Here is a 13,751-nt window from a genome sequence, read left to right on the forward strand (position 1 = left end):
GTTCAGATGTCCACTCTAACTATCTACTATCCATTTAATCAAATATTTCAAATGTTTAAACCATTTCTACTGGCCGTCCATCCAAACAGCCAGCTCCATGTCCCTGTAATCACATCATTATCTTGAAGTCCATTAAACTCATTTCACGGAACATTCTCACAAGTCCCTTCAATACACAAATCATACCAGTCCTTTGTTTTAATTAATTATTTATTTTTTGAGACAGGGTCTTCTTATGTCTCTGTGTTGCCCAGATTGGCCTTGAACTTGCAATTCCCCTTCCTTAGCCTTCTGAGTAGCTGAGATGACAGGTGTGTGACAATGCCTAACATTCCTTTAAAACAATTTTTTATAGCTAGTAGGCCTACTTCTGACCCCAGCTGCCCTCTTTACAAAGTTTCTAGCTGGGAGCAGAAGGCCCTTTAGATATTATCCAGTGTTGTCTCCAGACTCAAACTTACAACGGTAAAAACGAATCAGAACCTAAGGTCTGTTGGCAGAGCGTAATGGTTTAGATGTGAGGTGTCCCCCAAAAGTTCATATGTGAGACTTTGCAAGAAAGTGCAGAGGAGAAATGACTGGGTGTCAAGAGCCTTCACCCAACAGTGAATGAATGCCTGATGGGATTAACTGAGTGGTGACTGAAGGTGGATGGGGTGTGACTGGAGGTGGTGGGCACTGGGGACATACCTTTGGGGTACCTATTTTGTATCTGGAGAATGGAGTCTCTCTCTGCTTCCTGATCCTCACGTGAGCTGCTTCCCTCTGCCACACTCTTCTGCCATGATGTCCTGCCTCACCTCGAGCCCGAGGAATGGAGCCAGCTCTCTATGGACTGAGACCTCTGAAACCATGAGCCCCCAAATAACCTTTTCCTGCTCTAAAATTGTTCTTGTCAGGTCTTTTAGTCACAGCAATCCAAAAGCTGACTAAAACACAGAGAATCAGTTACAGCACGTGCATCAACAAGGGTCAGCAGAGCTCGCCTGGGCTCACCCCAAGCCATGTGGAAAGCACCTACCTGTAAGCTGTCCTTAAGCAGCAACTCATAGCCGTGATCATCTGTCAGTGGACGGTGGAGATCCCTGTGAATCGGGTCACATTGAAGGGAAGGACTCCATACAAAGCCCAGTTAATAAAGTGTTTTTATTGAACTTGGTACACACACAAGGCCCCTTATGATCCGCCTCTGCCTCTCTCTACCTTCTTCTCTTCCGTTCCCACCTCACCCTTACACTTTGTGACCCAACCAAATTTATAGTGACCCTACAATTTTTCATCCAGTCTGAGAACTTTTGAGACTGAAGACAGATCCTTAAGTTTTCTGGGACAACAGTCATGAATCAGACTACTCTGAGAAACCTTGGAAATCTGGTGTCTCTAGCCATGTGGAACTACTTAGAATTCCCATAATATGCCACAGGCTTTTACAATCCCATATTTTTGCACATGCTATTCTCTTTTCTTGGCTTATCCACCCCCTTTCTGGTCTACTTGTAGTAAGTTCTGTAGCCCACTCCTCGGTGGAGCCTCTCTAAGGCTCCTAGAGGGGGCTTAGACTCTCTTTTCCTATTTTCCTACCACTTAATCACTGTCTATCTTAGTTTCTTTGATTCCCCAGAAGGCCAGTAACTACTAACTCAGGTATTATATTTTTTCACCTTTGTACTCTCTAACCTATTCTGGTTGTAGATGCTCAACAAATACATGTCTAATAAATGATTTTGTGATTATCCTGGAGAAGAGGTGGGTGAGGAAACTAACTTCCAACATCAGGAGTGTTTTCATCTCAGTGAAGGCCTCTATTTGATTTGTGTGGCCATAAAGACTAAAACAAGAATAGCCACTGAAGGTCCCAAGGAAATACATTTCACCTCAATATTAAGAACTTTCCAGTGAATAAAACTATACAGAAAATGAAGAGAAATCCTTGGGCAGATCAGAGCTCTGTCACAAGAGGTGATGGATTGGTAAATGTAGCAAACACTTGGTAAGAATGGAGCCAGGGTTTGAGGATGCAGGAGACAAATAGTTTTGGGTAAATACCTAAGACTCTAGGATTGATTGATTCATCACTTCAGTCATTCACTTTTTCCTTATTCAGCGAATACTGGGCACCAGGCACTGTACCAGGAACTTGATGAGTTAGTGCAAAACAAACACACCCATGAAACCACCACACATATCAAGGTCCTACGCTTGGTGATAAACCAGAAAATATGGCCTCTGACCTCTGGAAGCTCACAGGCCTGCAGAAGAGATATATATGATTATAAGAATCAACAGGCAGTGCGAAGGCAGAAGGAGGAATGGAGGGAGAAGAGACTTAAGTTGGAAAGCGATACATGTTAAGAAGCTCATTTGGTTCCTGACCTGGGACTTTCTGGAGAGCTCAGGGTTTGTCTCTGCTCTGCCTGCTCTTCCAGTCCAGTGACCTTCCTAAGTGGCTGGATTAGAGCAGTCTGCCCCTGTCCTCAGATGACAGGTAACCAGGCAACTTGGTCATCCCAGGGGAGACAGGGGGTTGAGCTGTGTGGGGTCTTTAGCCAGGGCTCCTTCTTTCCTCCCTCCTTCTCTGAAAGTCTGGCAGACTTGCCCTACTCGTCACGCAGACCTCGGGACAATAAAGGCACAGGAAATGCCATGGTAGGTGCACCTCAAGAGCCTGGCAAAGATTCAACCTCAGAGCAGCCAGCCCTCATCAGAGCACCCATCGGAACCGGTTGCAACCCACAGGGAGGAGGAAAGACATCAAGATGAGCCGGGAGTATATGCTCACAGGATTTACTCCTCCACACTGCAGGGAATAACATCAAAATACAAGAGCCACTCGGGAAACCCTTGTTCCATTTCTGGGAACAGTAATCAAAAACAAATACCTTACATTGTGCCTTTACTGTGGCCCAGGCTCTGTGCTAGGTGATCAGATAGGCACTAGCTTTGCTGTTGTTGTTGTTCTTTTTAGACACACATGACAGACACTACAGTGTATTTTGACATATTATACATACACGGGGTATGACTTATTCTAACTAGGGTCCCATTCTTGTGGTTATATGCGATGTGGAGTTTTACTGGTCGTGCATTCATATATGAACATAGGAAAGTTATATCTGATTCATTCTGCTGTCTTTCCTACTCCCTTCCCCTTTCTTCCCTAGACATTAATTTATTTAATCATCAAAAATCCCCATGGTTGTAGGTAAATCAAAATTTACCTACAGTCACATAGCTGGAGAATGGATGCCTGTGTCTCTCTGGAATCTGTGTTTTTGGGGCTCTGTAGTGTGGAAATTTTCATGGGGTTAAATGAGAGCCCAATAAAACACACTGAGTTGATGTGAGATCTCCTCTCTGAGCTCCAAAGCTAAGTTCATCCCCACTGGAGTAGCAGTTTAGCAGGAGAAGCATCTGGAATATGAATTTATAGCATCAGGAAACCAGAAAAAATTATTACTCATATTACAAGAGGATAATCTCTCTAGTACATAAATCCATCTGTCCATGTAAGAAGACTAATGAACTAACAGGTAACAAAAACTATACAAATGGCACTTACACATATGAAAAGATGATTAATTTCACTCATCAAAGAAATGCAAATTAAAGCCATACTGATGTAGCATTTGTCTCCAAAAAGTTTGGCCAATAAGTTTCTCCAATAACTATGGCCCTAAAGATATAATATATTTGAAAAGAAGGTAACTAAAAACAATGAGTTAAATATCCATCTCAAGAAGCTATGAAAAGAACAGCAAACTAAATCCAAGGAGAGTAGAAAAATGATAATAATTAAGAGGACAAACGGAGCAAAACATTGCTTCTTTGAAAAAATGATTAATAAAAAATAATAACCCCTTGCAGGATTAAAAAACGAAAGGAGGGGGGAGGAGACAAATTCAGTCCAACATCGGGCATGAAAAGAAACATTATTATTATAATTCCTAGAAACATTACAAATATAGTCTATGCAACAAATTTGAAAATATACTTGATATGGAAAAATCCTAGAAAAAAACATAATATATACAATATCTTTATTTTATTTATTTTTATGTGGCACTAAGAATTGAACCCAGCACCTCGCATGTGCTAGGCAAGCGCTCTACTGCTGAGCCCCAGCCCCAGTCCCCAAACCATAATATATACAAATACTGAAATAACAGGGATGTTAGAATTATCTGACACATATGTCATAGCAGCTATGTTTTTTTTTTTTAAAGAAAAATTTCAATGAGCACTTGGGAACACAAATGAAAGAAAAAAAAGGAAAATCTCAACAAAGAAATAGAAGATACAGTCATCACAGTGTTGCACACCTGGAATCCAGGTGACTTAGGAGGCTGAAGCAGAAGAGTCACAAGTTCGAGGCCAGACTCAGCAACTTAATGAGACCCTGTCTCAAAATAAAATTTTAAAAGGGCTGAGGATGTATGTAGTTAATGGTAAAGCACTTCTAGACTCAATCCCCAGTAAAACACACACACACACACACACACACACCAAAAATAGAAAAAAGAAAAAGAAAGAAAGAAAGGGGGAAAAAAGGAGGAGGGGGAGGGGAAGAAGAAAAAGAAGGGGGAGGAAAAAAGGAAATAAAGAAAGAAATAGAAGAGATAAAGGAATGAATTTGAAATTTTAGGACTGAAAAATACAATAACTGAAGTAAAAAAATCTCTATACATGGGCTCAACCAAAGAAGAATGGAAGAGGCAGAGGAAGAAATTAGTGAACTGGAAAACAGAACAATAGTAAATACTCAGTCTGAAAAACAGAGACTTAGAGCAAAAAGAAAAAAGATGAACAGAGCCTTGGTGATTTCTAACATTTGTGTCATCAGAAATGTCCCAGAAGAATAAGAGAAACAGACCACGCTGATAAAGTACTTAAAAGTAAAGGCTGAAAACTCTCACAATTTGAGAAAAGACATAAACCTAAAGATTTAAGAAGACGAGCAAACCAAACAGAATAAATCCAAAGAAATACACATCAAGATGCATCATTATTAGCTTTGGCCGGGACAGCATCTTCCAATAATTCGCCAAAATGACGAACACAAAGGGAAAGAGGAGAGGAACCCGATATACGTTCTCTAGGCCTTTTAGAAAACATGGAGCTGTTCCTTTGGCCACATATATGCAAATCTACAAGAAGGGTGATGTTGTAGACATCAAGGGAATGGGTACTGTTCAAAAAGGAATGCCCCACAAATGTTATCATGGCAAAACTGGGAGAGTCTACAATGGTACCCAGCATGCTGTTGGCACTGTTGTGAATAAGCAAGTTAAGGGCAAGATCCTTGCCAAGAGAATTAATGTGCGTATTTAGAATATTAAGCATCTAAGAGCCGAGATAGCTTCCTGAAACGTGTGAAGGAAAATGATCAGAAAAAGAAGGAAGCCAAAGAGAAAGGTACCTGGGTTCAGCTGAAGGGCCAGCCTGCCCCACCCAGAAAAGCACATTTTGTGAGAACAAATGGAAAGGAGCCCGAACTGCTGGAACCTATTCCCTATGAATTCATGACATAATAAATGTAAAAAAAAAAATTAAAGGTCTGTGGACTATAAAAATTATTTTCTTAAAAAAAAAGATGCATCATTATTATATGTCTGACAACTAAAGACAAAGGGGAAAAGAAAAGAAAAAAAATTCTTGAAAACAGAGAAGACCTTAACTAAGAGGAGAAAATAAACTAGATTGACAGCATTTTTTTTTTTCAAATAAGAAATCTTGGCAGTTAAAAGGAAGTGGTGGGACATTGTTCAGAACTGTCAACCCAGCATCCTAAACCTAAGTAAAAATATCCAACAAGGCCTAGCACAGTGGCGCATGCCTGGAATCCCAGCAGCTCAGGAGGCTGAGAGGAAGATCATAAGCTCAAAGCCAGTCAGCAGCTTAGTGAGGCCCTAAGCAACTCAGCAAGACCCTGTATCTAAATAAAATATTTTTAAAAAGGGCTGGGGATGCGCCTCAGTGGTTAATCAAGTACCTGTGGGTTCAATCCCTCATATCCTCATATGTATGTATGTATGTATGTCTGAATGAATGAATATATATATATATATATATATATATATATATATACACATATGTATATTGAATATATATATATATATGTATATATATATATATATTCAATAGAAATGAAGGTAAAATCAAGATATTCTCAGGTGAAGGAAAACTAAGAGAATTTGACATCAGTAGACTACTCCATGAATAGGTAAAGGAAATTCTCTTAAGTACAAAGGACACAATAATAGAAGAACATCAAGAAGGAAGAAAGAACTTGGTAACTAAAAGTATGAGATTCCTCAAAAAACTAGGAATGGAACTACCATTTGACCCAGTTATCCCACTCCTCAGTATATAACCAAAGGATTTTAAATCAGCCTACTACAGTGATATAGCCACATTAATGTTTATAGCAGTTCAATTCACAACAGCAAAGTTATGGAGCCAACCTACTTGCCCTTCAAATAGATGAATGGATAAAGAAAATGTGGTATATAATCACAGTGGAATATTACTTAGACCTAAAGAATGGCTTTATGATATTCACCAGTAAATGGATGGACCTGGAGACTATCACGCTAAGTGAAATAAGCCAATCCCAAACACCAAAGGTCGAATGTTTTCAGGGGAGTGGGAGAGAATGGAAATTCAGTGGATTAGACAAAGGGGAATAAAGGGAAGGGAGGGAAAATAGGAAAAGAAAAGAAAGTGGAATTAATTGGACATAAATTTCTTATGGGTATATGTGAATACATCACAGTGAATCTCACCATAGTGTACATCTACAAGACTGGGGTCCTAATTAGTATAAGATATATTCCATAATACATAATAATTACATCAAGATGGACGAATGTATAACTAAAAATAACCAAAAAAAAAAAAACCCATAGGCTTTCCTTCTCTTGATGTTTTAAAATTACTGCTGTGCTAATACGGCTCTAAATAAATATGAAATATATGAAATATGAAATATTTAAGACAATTATAAACAGGGAAGGCTAAAGAGACATAAAGGGAAGTAAGCCTCTATACTTCACCTGAACTGGTAAAGCAAGAGTGCTAATGGTCTGTGATAAATTATATGCATATAATATAATACCTAATGCAATCACCAGTAACTACACAAAGAGATATGCTCAAAAACACTATAGATAAATCAAAATATGATTCTTCAAAAGTCCAAATAATCCACAGGAAAGCAGGGAAAATAAAACAAAAAAAATTGGTTAAGTGAATCTAAAAACCTTATATACACTGTCTATAAGAAACTCATTTAATATTATCAATATAGATGCCCTTCAATAGATGAATGGGTAAAGAAAATATGGTATATATACACAATGGAATATTTCTCAGCATTAAAAGAGAATAAAATTATGGCATTTGCAGGTAAATGGATGGAGTTGGGGAATATCATATAAGCAAAGTATGCCAATCCCCCCAAACCAAAGGCTGAATATTCTCTCTGATAAGTGGATGCTAATCTATAATGCAGGGGATGGGGCATGAGAAAAATGGAGGAACTTTGGGCAAAGGAGAGGAAGGGGAGAAGAGGGGGTATGGGGCAGGAAAGATGGTGGAATGAGATGGACATCATTACCCTAGGTATATGTATGACTGCACATATGATGTGACACTACATCATGTACAGCCAGAGAAATGAAAAGTTGTGCTGCAATTGTGTACAATGAATCAAAATGCATTCTGCTGTCATATATACCTAATTAAAATTGATTAATTCATTAATTAAAAAATAAAAGAACGTTGAAGAAAAAATATAGATAGGTTGAAAGTAAAATGATGGAACAAGATGAATCATGCAAACATTAATAAAGGAAAATAGGAATGGCAATGTTAATATCAGATAAAGTAAACTTCAGAGCAAAGAAAATCAGAGGGGAAATCATATAATGATGAGTGCCAACCCACTAAAAAGACAAAAAATTTCTAAATGTGTAGGCACCAAAAAAGAGTCATAAAAGAAAAAAATGATAAAAATGAAAAGAGAACTAAGTAGACTTTTCAAAATTACAGTTGGAAGTTCCTAACGTCTCTCAATACTTGATAGAACCAGCCAGAAAATCAGCAAGGGTGTAGAAGAACCCAATAACATGACCAGTCAACATATCTAATCAGCATTATAGAAAACTTTACCCAGAAACAGCGTAATACACATTCTTTCAAGAATATGTAGAATATTCTATAGAATGTATATTAATATAGACCATATCCTGAGCCATTAAACAAACCTCAACAAATTTAAAAAAATTAAAATAATTCAAATTCTAGTGGAATTGAACTAGAAACCAATAGTAGGATGATAACAGGGTAATCTCCAAATATTTGAAAGTTAAATAATAGACTGCTAAACAACCCATGGATCAAAGAGGAAGTTTCAAAGGAATTTAAAATATACATTGAACTGAATGAAAAATGAAGATAGCACATATCCAAATTTGTGACACATTACTAAAGCAGGGTCAGGAGGGAATTTTAGAGTGTTAAATGCATACATTAGAAAAGAGAAAAAGTGTAACTCCTTTATCCTACATGAAAAAATTTGATGATTTAGGAGTAATGGACCATGTCCTTGAAAAACACAAACTATTACAACTCACTCGATATGAAGTAGATCATTAGAATAGTAATATAACAAGCAAATGAATTTATAATTTTAACATTTCCCTCAAATAAATCTCCAGACCCAGATGGTTTCGCAGAAGAAATCTAACAAACGTTTTTAAAGAGGAATTAACACAAATATTGCACAACTTCTTCCAGAAAATAGAAAACTTCTCAATTCATTTTATGAAGCTAGTATTAATCTGATACCAAAATGAGACAAAGTCAGTACCTAAATACAATAATCCTTAAGAAAATATTAGCAAATAGAATTCTGTAAAACATAAAAGATATTATACACCATGACCAGTTGGGATTTATTCCAGGGATACAAGACTGATTCACTATTTGAATATCTGTAATCAATCACAATAATAAGTTAAAGAAGAAAAATCAAATAATCATATAAACTGATGCAGAAAAAGTATTTGACAAAATTTAATAGTCATTCATGACAAAAAAATTCTCAGAAAAATGGAACAAGAAGGGAATTTCCTCAATTTGATACAAAACATCTGCAAAAATCCTAAAATTACCATGATATTTAGTGATTAAGACTTAATGCTTAGCTCCTGAGATTAGGAAGAAGGCAATGATGTCCACTCTCACCACTTATTCAATATAGTATTAGAAGCTGTAGGAGTTCAATAAGGCAAGAAAGGGGAACTAAAAGCATATAGATTAGAAAGAAAGAAATGAAATTATTTCTATTTGCAGATGATATTATTATTTATGTAGAAAATCTCAGTGAATCTACAACCTGTCTCCCAGAATTAATAAATGAGTTCAGCCAGATAATAGGATACAAAACTAATATACAAAAATCAATTGTATTTTCATATACTAACAATGTACACATGGACATTAAAATAAAAATTGAATACCATTTACAATCGTAAAAGTACTTGAAATAGGTAAAAAATCTCACATGGTTTATATTACAAAAACTACACAACATTGACTGAAGAAAGCAAAGAAGATTGAAATAAATAGGGGCTGGGGTATAGTTCAGTGGTAGAGTGCATATTTAGCATAAATGGGGCTGAGTTCAATCCCTAGCACCAATAAATAAATGGCAACATACCATGTTCACAGATTGAAAGTTTCAATATAGTAAAGACTTTAATTCTTCTCAAATAGATGCACAGGATTAACACAATACCTATTAAAATTCCAGCAAAGTCCTGGGCATGGTGGCATATGCTTATAATTCCAAGTACTCAGGAGGCTAAGGCAGGAAGATCACAAGTTCAAGGTCAGCTTGGGCAACTAGAACCCTGTCTCAAAATAAAATAATAAGTAAGGTCCAAGGATAAAGCTTAGTTGGAGAATGCCTCTGGGTTCAATCCCAGCACTGCAAAACAAAAGCAAAATCAAAATCCAGCAAAATTTGTTGTAGATATTGATATAATTACTCTAAAATTTATACAGAAAGGCAAAGGAAATAGAATAGTCAGATAATCTTGAAAAACAAAGATGGAAGTCTTACACCACCAAATATCAAGATGTATTTATAGGTACAGTAATTAAGAGAGTATAGTATTGGCGTAATGACAGGTGAAGTCCAGTCCCACAGATATATGGACCCTTGAATTTTGATGAAGATGGTACTACAGGAAAGCAGGACAATGATAGTGTTTTAAATAATAATGCTGGGTTAAAAAGAACATTTGTGTGGAAAAAATATGAATCTTGACCCCTATTTTACACCATACTCAAAAACCTATTTCCAATTGATCATAGATATAAATTTGAAAGGTCAAACAATGAATCTTCTAGAAAACAATATGGAAACTGTCTTCATAAACTCAAGTAGGCAAAGATCTCTTAAATAGAACACATGACCCATTAACTATTAAGGACAAGGTTAATAAATTGGGCTATACTGAAATTAGGAATTTATCTTTCTCAGGAAATTGCATTAGAGACCAAAGAACAAGTCACAGATGGAGAATACATTAGCAACATAGAGCCAAGGATTCCTCTGATCATCAGTTTCCTCATCTCTAGGATTAAACGAGATAATCCACCTGAAGGCTTAGCACAGTGCTTGGTACAAAGGAAGTGTTCCTCAAAGTTTTACATTGCTCCTCTTACAACTGAGGCATCGAAGCAAAGGACTGTACCCCAAACCCTTCCCAAGTGGACATATCTCTCTCCTGTTCCTGGTGTTCTGCAAAGAAGAACCTCAGAGGGTTCTTCAGCTCTTCCAGGGTTAAAGATGGGTCTTTCGCGCCCCTCCCTCCGCCGCAGCTGCAGCTGGCTTACAGACTCCCTGTTCAGCTCTGAACACGAGGGAAGCCATCAAAGGCGCCCGGGGGAGGATGGGAGTGGGGGCATTGCATTCAGGTGTGTCAGCTCACAAGGTGGAAATTCCCCCAGAGAACTGAAAGCCACAGAGAGGGACTGGTCACAAGGAATAAAGCTTCTTTTCTTTCAAACCCAATATTATTTATCTCGATAGTCACTAGGATACCCAAAAGCAATGCAAGAGGGGGTTTTCCGAATGATTTCTAAAAGGTCACCTCAATCCTGGGCAGACTGGCCCAGGAAGTCAAACCTCAGGGAACATTCTGACCTGGGTGGATAGAGAAGCATTCGGAGCAAGGCCAAGACCAGAGGCCACCCTCGGTAGGTTTGAAGCACCCTCCCTTCCTGGCTGGGAGGAACAGAACTTCAGAAGAGTTTGGGTTTGCCTCCAGTGGCCCATCTTCCTTTCTTGCTTCCCAGGGGTTAGCCAGAGAGTCAGACTCCTCAAGGCGCTGGTCTGAAGCCCCAGGTGCTGAGAACCAAGCCCCTTGAATATTCAGTCCCAGCCCCACCGGTTTTGAGGGCCAGCAGCCTCATTCCTGGGCCAGCACCATCTGCAAACCTTCTGTAGTGTACACAGCCTGTGGCAGCCCGCACGGCCTCTGATCTCATCACAGCCCCGTGGGCCAGGGGTTGCCCTTACCCCCTCACTGAGCTTCAGAAATAAAGTGAATTATCCAAGGTGGTTCTGACTAAATGTTATGGAAAATCCCACTCGGCAAGAGACCAAACACCACTCAGAGGGTTGGAGAAGTCAAGTTTATTTACACCGAGGGACCCAGACGAGCTAGTGCTCTGAAGTTCTGAGTCATGAGCTGGGGTTGCGGGGGCACTCTCTATAGGAAACTTGACATCAGTCCTTAACCATTACAGCTTTGGTGGGTTAGAGTTCTTGACCTTCAGGATCAAGGACCACGTACAGAAATTCTACAGTAAGTAGTTCACAGGCGCAGAACAAAGATGGCAAAGCATTTTTGTTTGTTTTGTTTTGCTTTTTTGGGGGGTGGGGGTTTTCGAGTGTCATCATGAAGTGTCCTTTTCCACCGGCAGCAGCTACTCAAGATGACTTGAGTTTATCTCCCTAAGAGCTCTATTTCTAAGAACTAAGCCTATGCGGTTACAGTTTAGACGGCAGTTAATCGGCATAATGACCTAAAAATTATACTGACCATTAAGTGATGTAGCTACATTTCCAGAAGGTGTACAGAGTATGAGAAGAAACTTCACGGGCATCGGTTGCATCTCTGGCCTTGAAATCCTGTCACAGAGATGTTGAGGTATCCAGGGAAAGTGGTCAGTCTCCTTGAGATAGCTATTTACAACCCAATAGGTAGGGACCCACGGTTGATTAGGCTCTCTGAAGAGAGGCTGGCCTGGGGAAGGGCGAATGAACCCTCTCCCCAGGCATTGATTCTTTATCATAATGTTCTTATGATTTCATTTTATAATCGAGTCTGGTATCTCCGCCACATAAAGACTCACTCTGCTTATATAATCCTGTCTTCATCAAGTTACCATAACAATGATAATGATCATCTTTGGTAGGCATCTCTTATGTACCAGGCTTAATACTAGGTACTTCACTTCCATTAGCTCTTCAGAACAAACCCAGGAGTCGGTGGGGGCCCCGTTTTACAGGCCCCGATGAGCTAACACTAGCCAGAGATCCTAGTCGGTGCCACATGTACTATTCTAAACGCTTTAACGTGTATCGACTCACTTAACAGTTCCAAGAGAGAATAAGTGGGAGTGTCATCTCTATTTCAGAGGCAGGGGAACTGGAGCTCAGAGACATTATGTAAACTGTCTGGGGCCACACAGCTAGGAAGGAGCAGAACGGGAATTTAAGCGGAGTGTTCTCTCCACTGTCCCTCATCTCTGGCGGTACAGGCACCTCACCCAAGGTGACACATCTCAGAGGTGTAGAACTCTGATGGAACCTTAGCCTAGTTGAAAACTCAGTCTCTTCACCCAGCTATCGAGTGAGACTGCAGGGGACACTCTGGAGCTCACGGTCAGTTTCCTGTTCTCTAAGTGACATCCCCCTGGGCGTGCATCCTCAGAACCACGTGCACAGAGGCAGAGCTGTTCGTGGCAGCACCGGGCTGGGTTGGGTTGACAAGGCTGGCCCCCACCCAGCCAGCATCCTTGGCCAGACTTCCTCGGCTGCCCGGTGCCTGGTGCTGAACCAGATATTCCATCCCAGGGGGTTGGGGGGTCCCCATTGGAAGCTTTGATGGGAGGTGGAGGAGAAGCAGGGAGGGAGGAGAGAAAGAGGGAAAGAGGAGCTGGTGGGTGGTGAGGGCGAGGGGTTCTGGGGAGTGCCTCTGGAGTTGTGGGGAGGGGTAACCTAGCAACCACCAGACTCACGTAGTCACAAAGCACAGACTTGCCCACAGACCGACAAAACCCACTCCTGGCTTGTCCTCGTGCTCCCCCCTGCTCGGTAAGCAGGGACTTCTTGCTCACATGCTATAGCAGCCACCTTCCCCGGTGAGTCCAGGGACCTTTCCCAGAGGAAAGAGATCCAAGAGCTCCAGACGGGGACCCAGGGAGGACCCAGGGGAGGGACAGAGGTGGTGGGGAAGTCCTATGGTAGACTAGATTGGTAGAAGCCTTGTGGCTGGCTCTCTGGAGCCCAGGGACAGAGGCAGGACAGGGCAGACACTGGCCACAGTGGCCCCTCCTGTGCTGCTCTGGAGATGGCAGACCTGGCCTGGGTCCCAGCTGATCTCTCTGAAGCAGCTGTGGGTAGGGATTCATCAGTAGCTTGTTGAAGCACTTTAATGAGCCATGTCTAATAG

The 13,751-nt window shown here is 40.2% G+C and overlaps 1 pseudogene; it reads left to right on the top strand.

Annotated features, from left to right (window-relative positions):
• Positions 1-5,046: 5,046 nt before the first annotated feature.
• LOC114089509 (large ribosomal subunit protein eL21 pseudogene) lies at positions 5,047-5,528 on the top strand (annotated as a pseudogene).
• Positions 5,529-13,751: the final 8,223 nt, after the last annotated feature.

This window comes from Marmota flaviventris, chromosome 4 (assembly GCF_047511675.1).
Source record: "Marmota flaviventris isolate mMarFla1 chromosome 4, mMarFla1.hap1, whole genome shotgun sequence".
Classification (NCBI taxonomy): Eukaryota; Metazoa; Chordata; class Mammalia; order Rodentia; family Sciuridae; genus Marmota; species Marmota flaviventris.